Source organism: Panicum virgatum, chromosome 2K (genome assembly GCF_016808335.1).
Source record: "Panicum virgatum strain AP13 chromosome 2K, P.virgatum_v5, whole genome shotgun sequence".
Classification (NCBI taxonomy): domain Eukaryota; kingdom Viridiplantae; phylum Streptophyta; class Magnoliopsida; order Poales; family Poaceae; genus Panicum; species Panicum virgatum.
The window spans coordinates 30,073,136-30,080,081 of NC_053137.1; the positions used below are offsets into that span (position 1 = coordinate 30,073,136).

Here is a 6,946-nt window from a genome sequence, read left to right on the forward strand (position 1 = left end):
ACAGGGGTAAGATAATAACATGGTAGGAGGTAGTGTGACACGCACACAAACTACCCTCTTGGATAAATAAATAAAAGAAAGATAAAAGATACTCTAGGCCGAGAGCAAGGCAGAAGTTAGAGCTCTAGTCAACTGTGCTAGTCTAGCTATATCTACACTTTCTCATTGGCTAGCTCGTCAGAGATTAAACTACACAACAGTGAGATCGCTATCGAAGCAACGGGAGGAGCCCGTACACCCCGGTGACTTTATGTACCTCCTACCCCCATACCGAACGTGGAGAATTACTCGGGCTCGGACAGGGCTGTCACCACCTACCAGCTACCTCTTCAAACCATGGGTATAGTTGACATCCAGCAACTCTTAGCTAATCTAGATACCATGTCTACACTAGTAAAGGATACTCTAGCGTCCCGCACGGAGCCCCCACCCACCGGATGGATAGACATCACACTAGGGCAATCACACGAATACTGGAGCAGTTGATAGAGCTCTAAGAACAAAAGACTAATCATTTCCAGCACAGGGCGATCATGCAATGCAAGCATTGAATAATAACGCAAACATGACAAGAAGCATATACCCGATAACTCAGAACATACTTTAAGCAGATATCGGTAACCATAGTCTAATTCTATTACAAATGACTGAATATTACCAGAGAGAGCTAGAAATGAACCCATACCAGAACTCTCGAGCAACTCCGGTGACTCGATGACTCCTAGAATTCTCCTAAACTCCACTAAGCCTAAAGACTATGCAAGATGAGCAAGAGAGGAGAGGTGTGAGAGGTGTGTGTGTGTGTGTTCTAATCTCTACCCCCTTGTAATTATAGCAGGGAGCCACGGGGTGAGACTCTACAAACCGACCTAAGGGACCAACCAGGAGATGACACGTGGCTTGGCTAAGGCGGTGGGGCCCACGGGCCAGGTCGGCCGACCTGTAGGTCGGTCGGCCTGCCAGTGGCGCCAACCGTCCCCATCTTCTTTGTGCAGGCTGTCCTGGGCCTCCTTGTTTGGTCCATGTTGGTTTTGGCCTATCTTGGCTTGTCTGAATTGGGTTTTGCATCACTTTTGGTCCATCTGAGCTTGAATCGGTGCTCTGATAATTTTTGTGATTTTATGTCGGGCCAAAGTGTGCTTGTAACCTGCATATTAGCTCAAAAATACAACTTGCATTTTCTAGAAGGTAAAGTGTGGTTTAGGAACTTTATTGAAATAGGATGCATGTAAGAAATGCAAACTCTCATGATTTTCTGACCAGGTTGACGCCTGGAAATGATCGTTAGTGAGCATCAACAACTTGCATATAGAATCAGGTTGTTGATCAGAAAATCACTTTGACTCGTAGCTTACCTGTCATGTCATAGTCTGAAGCAAAGAGATTCATTCTATAAGTTTAAATAAGTTGGCTACCATACCTTTGCACAATTACCTTCTTCATGGGGCTTTTTAGCTGTCTCCTCGTCTTGGGCTGTTGAGAGTTAGAACGGTGCATAGAGTAGTACTTACTTGCTCATAGATCCGCAATCCATCTGGAGATACTTTTTGAAAGATTTTTTTTTGAAAATATGGCAGAGTTCCCAGGATAACTCTCTCGAGGCACTCATCTTGTATTTCCTTACCAAGGCAATATTTGCCTTCGATCTTTCCTACTACTACAAGCCTTTGTGGAGCTCAAGGTAGGATAAGAATGAGCACACTTGTATTCTATATGTTGTAAAGTCAAAGAGATGATCCATGAAGAAACAAGTCATGCAGTCTCGATCAAAAGGTGCAAGTGTATGAATGGATGGATGGATGGACGGATGTGGATTACTCCTTGAGGTAATGGCTCTTCTCTCTCGAATCATCCCTGTCTCTTTTTTTTGAGACATGGTTACCCCTTTTTCTTCTCTTTTTTTGGGGCCATGCTTCTTTGGCATGCCATCTTTTCTCTTTTTGGGGCAACCATAATCTGACTTTATTTTATTTTAGGGATATTCTACGAGAGAGATCACCAAGGCATGGAGCATTTATTAATGTGGAATGGATGGATGGTGGTGCTAATTCCCAGTGTAGGAATGTAGCAAATGGATGGGATGTGTATGTGCTTTTGATCGAGAAAGCATGAAAAGCATCTTACTAGGGTCACACAATTTGACAAGACTCAACAGAACATCAAGCAGCATATGTGTGAGGTTTTTCAAGGAATATGACATATGGCTCTGGTAGGACATTGCGTATCACTAGGGAACTTGCCTTTTTAAAATTTTTGAAAATAACTCCAGACTTCAAGCATCACTAGAACAAACTTGCACAACCTTATTTACCATATCTATACTCACAACAACATAGACTTGGATCAAACATATGCAACCCATAGAACTTTCAGGTTCATTGGCAAGGTATTTGTATAACCAATAGATTTAAACTCAAGAGAACTCTTATTTTCAAACTAGGAACAACAGACATGATAGAGCAAAGCAAAACTCATCCTTTCAACTTATCATAAGGAGTTAAAACATTCTTACCGCGCATGATGAAAAAAGGAAATAAAGCAGTAAATTTTTATTTTATTTTTGAAAGTTTTTATCAAATTTTATTGAAAGCAAGTAAAGGGATACAGTTGACTTAGGGGAGGGAACCTCCCCCAAGCTAGCTCTTGGTTTAGGGTCCGAAAAGCAGGACCTTTGTCCATACCTGATTAGGTTGAGGTCATTTCGTCCGTACCTGGAGAAGTAGTAGCGGTCGATGACGTCTTGTTCTTCTTGCGCCATACCTTCTTGGTTTTCTTTGATGGCGTAGTTGGCGCAGGAACAGGATCCTCGGATGTTGGATAGACGATTTCCAAATCTTCCCATACTGTATTGGTGATGAAGTCAGAGATCTTCTAGTCGCCTTCCACTAGCTCGGTTGGTGGAGTATGAATCTCCCAGTCCTCCCAAGCTGGCTTGGAAGGGGGAGATAGTCTTGACCATCCCAACCGGGCTCTGCCCATAGCCCTTGTTTCTCACTATCCTCATGAATCAGGAATACCTCCCTCTTATTTTGAAACTTAAATTTCATGGTCTTTCCCATAATACGGAGGCAGATTCTTCCTGACCCCACATCAGTTCTGGCGTTTGTATCCTTGAGGAATGGTCGCCCAAGTATGAGTGGGATCCCAAGATCTCCTTCCATATCAAGGACTACGAAGTCCACTAATATGTAGGTATTCTTGACTTTTACCATTAACCTTTCCACAACCCCTTCTGGATATCTTATCGTGGAGTCCAACAGCTGAACACACATAGTGGTGGGGGAAATTGATGGATAGCCTTGCTTTTCGAATGTTACCTTGGGCATGATGTTGACGCTAGCTCCAAGGTCACAAAGGGCATGATCAAATTCATAATCAAAGATTGAGCAGCTGATCTCTGGGGTTCTGGGATCTTCTCTTATTGTGGCTACTAACTCGCCCCATGCACCTCTTCTTGGGCGTGTGAGCTTCTCTGCATAGCTGAGGGGTGTCCTGCTAAGTGGCTCTTTCCACATAGCATTGATGACATTGAGGCTCTCTAGAGTTGATTCAGGTTGCCCCGGAATCTTCCCTAGTTCAGCAGTAGGTGTAGCAGTAGCTAGTTGAGCCAATTGAGTTTCTAGCGCCTTATTGAAATTCAGCTGGTTCTTCATAGCCATGGAGAATCCGTCCATCTTGGCATGGATGGTCTCCATAGATTTGTCTATAGCGGCCAACTTCTTCTGAAGGGACTCATTGATCTTCGCTTGGCCGTAGACAAGATCTCTCAAGGTAGGCTGGTTAGGATTGAAAGAATTTGAATTCCCATTACCTCCTTGGTAGTATGGGCATGGTTGATTCCACCCCTGACCTCCTTGTGGATGAAATCCATTGTTACCATTGAGGAATAGAGCTTCCTCTTGGTTTTTTGGGCAATTGTCGCCCAAATGTCCAATATTCCCGCAGACCTCGCACGTCATGCGAGTTTCCAAGGCTTGAAGTGTTTGTAATTGAGCCTTATCTTAGGAATAATCCTCAAATTTCTTGAGGAGGAGATCAATCTTCATAGCAAGCATGTCGGCCTCCTTGACGGAGTGCGCACCTCACTGGCGTGGTTGGAGCCTATCATCACTCAAACCTTGGTTGGAAACCATCTTCTCGATCAATGATGTAGCTCTTTCAATGGTCAGCGAGAAGAAAGCTCCACCCGCAGTGGCATCCACATGATCGCGGGATGACTGTGTCAACCCATTGTAGAAGTTCTGTAGAATGAGTCAATTATGCATTCCATGGTGCGGACACGCCAGAATATACTCCTGAAGTCTCTCCCAAGCCTCAGGAATTGACTCATTTGATGCCTGCTGGAAGTTCGAAATCCGACCACGAAGAGCATCGGTTTTGCCCGTCAGGAAGAACTTCGAGAGGAACACCTTGGCACATTTGTCCCAAGTATCCACAGCAGCTTTGTTAGCATAAAACTATTGCTTCGCTCTCCCCAAGAGAGAGAACGAAAACAGACAGAGCCGGATTGCATCTTGCGATACACCTTTGATAACAAAAGTACTGCAGAGCTCCAGAAACTGTTGGAGATGAGCGCTGGCATCCTCATTGGCCTTGCCACAGAAAGGTCTGGCCTGCACCATCATAATAAGACCCATCTTGATCTCAAAATTTTCCCCTCCGGTGTTAACCTCGGGCCCAGTAGGGACCTGGTTAGCAGATGGAGCAAAGTAATCACGGAGTGTCTTCTGGGCCATAGCTTGAGAAGCTGACGACGATGCAATGACTGGTTCGGCTGACGAGAGTGATATTTGAGGAGGTACAATACGAGGTCGAACTTTTCTCAAAAGTGACTCTGGATTGGAATGAAAGTTTTGCGGCAAGTCGAAACCGGTCATACACTACCCTATTTTCATATCAACAAAGACAAGAAAACAAAGCCAAGTTAGCCTGTTTATCAAGCGAATACCAATTTCGATTTTGTTCATAACTTTGTCTATATACTTCGATATGTGACTTTCCTGGCAACGGCGCCAAAAATGCTTGTTGGCGCCTACCAACGTCACCACCGGGGAAACAGCGATGACGCCCGCAGACGCCAATTGGGGTGGTAGTATTTCATGAACCATGAATAAATCCGCAAGCGCATGGAATATCGCTGTAGCATTTTACCCGGGAGTATACCGGGGTGTCATTTATATTTCCGTAGGGAAGGCGGTGAGTGAAGAGATATAGACTAGTTGATGAACTTTATCTAGATTGGATATTCTCATGCATATACAGGGGTAAGATAATAACATTGTAGGAGGTAGTGTGACACACACACAAACTACCCTCTTGAATAAATAAATTAAAGAAAGATAAAAGATGCTCTAGGCAGGGAGCAAGACAGAAGTTAGAGCCCGAGTCAACTATGCTAGGCAAGCTATATCTACACTTTCTCATTGGTTAGCTCATCAGAGATTAAACTACACAACAGTGAGATCGCTATCGAAGCAATGGGAGGAGCCCGTACACCCCGGCGACTTTATGTACCTCCTACCGCCTATACCAAATGTGGAGGATTACTCGGGCTCGGACAGGGCTGTCACCACCTGCCTGACTACCTCTATAAACCGTGGGTATAGTTGACATCCAGCAACTCTTAGCTAATCTAGACACCATGTCTACACTAGTAAGGGATACTCTAGCATCCCGCGCGGAGCCCCCACCCTCTGGATGGACAGACATCACACTAGAGCAATCATACGAATACTGGAGCAGTTGATAGAGTTCTAAGAACAAAAGACTAACCATCTCCAGCACAGGGCGATCATGCATTGCAAGCATTAAATAATAGCACAACCATGACAAGAAGCTTATACCCGATAACACAGAGCATACTTCAAGCAGATATCGGTAACCATAGTCTAATTCTATTACAAACGACCGAATATTACAAGAGAGAGCTAGAAATGAACCCATACCAGAACTCTCGAGCAACTCCGGCGACTCGATGACTCCTAGACTTCTCCTAAACTCCACTAAGCCTAAAGACTATACAAGATGAGCAAGAGAGGAGAGGTGTGAGAGGTGTGTGTGTGTGCGTTCTAATCTCTACCCCCCTTGTATTTATAGCAGGGAGCCATGGGGTGAGACTCTACAAACCGACATAAGGGACCAACCAGGAGACGACACATGGCTTGGCTACGGCAGTGGGGCCCACGGGCCAGGTCGGCTGACCTGAAGGTCGGTCGGCCTGCCAGTGGCCCCAACCGCCCCCATCTTCTTCGAGCAGGCTGTCCAGGGCCTCTTTGTCTGGTCCACGTTGGTTTTGGCCTATCTTGGCTTGTCTGAATTGGGTTCTTGCATCACTTTTGGTCCATCTGAGCCTGAATCGGTGCTCTGATAATTTCTGTGATTTTATGTCAGGCCAAAGTGTGCTTGTAACCTGCATATTAGCTCAAAAACACAACTTGCATTTTCGAGATGGTAAAGTGTGGTTTAGGGACTTTATTGAAATAGGATGCGTGTAAGAAATGCAAACTCTCATGATTTTCTGATCAAGTTGACGCCTGAAAATGATCGTTAGTGAGCGTCAACAACAGCCCTGTCCGTCCCATGTAGTCCACCACGTTCGGGTGCTTTCATAGCAGTAGTGCCGACTGCCGTTAGACTCCCTTCTCACCCCAGTCTGAGTCCTTCCTTGAGGCCGGCGAAGTAAGCACTAGGTTCCCGATAACTAGTTAGAAGCAAGGTTTAGTCTAGAGATGCTAGATCAATAGTTTAGAAGTAATTTAGGAGTCTTTCTCGCTCATTGTCCTCCCAACTGCTTACCTCTCTAAGGATTAGAGTCTCCTGTGTCAAACAGTCTTCGTTGGCCATTATCTTAGCTTATCTATCACGCTTACCCCCACTAAGTTAGTCGGTTGATATCTCTAGTAAAGTTTGTCATTCGATTCTTTGATACTCTTTATCATAGTGCTTC

The 6,946-nt window shown here is 44.9% G+C and overlaps 1 non-coding gene across 1 annotated transcript; it reads left to right on the plus strand.

The window, feature by feature from the left end:
* Positions 1-4,263: 4,263 nt before the first annotated feature.
* On the plus strand, positions 4,264-4,370 carry LOC120696329. The gene has a single exon (XR_005684106.1). It is a non-coding gene; the product is annotated as a small nucleolar RNA R71 (small nucleolar RNA).
* The last annotated feature ends 2,576 nt before the right edge of the window (positions 4,371-6,946 follow it).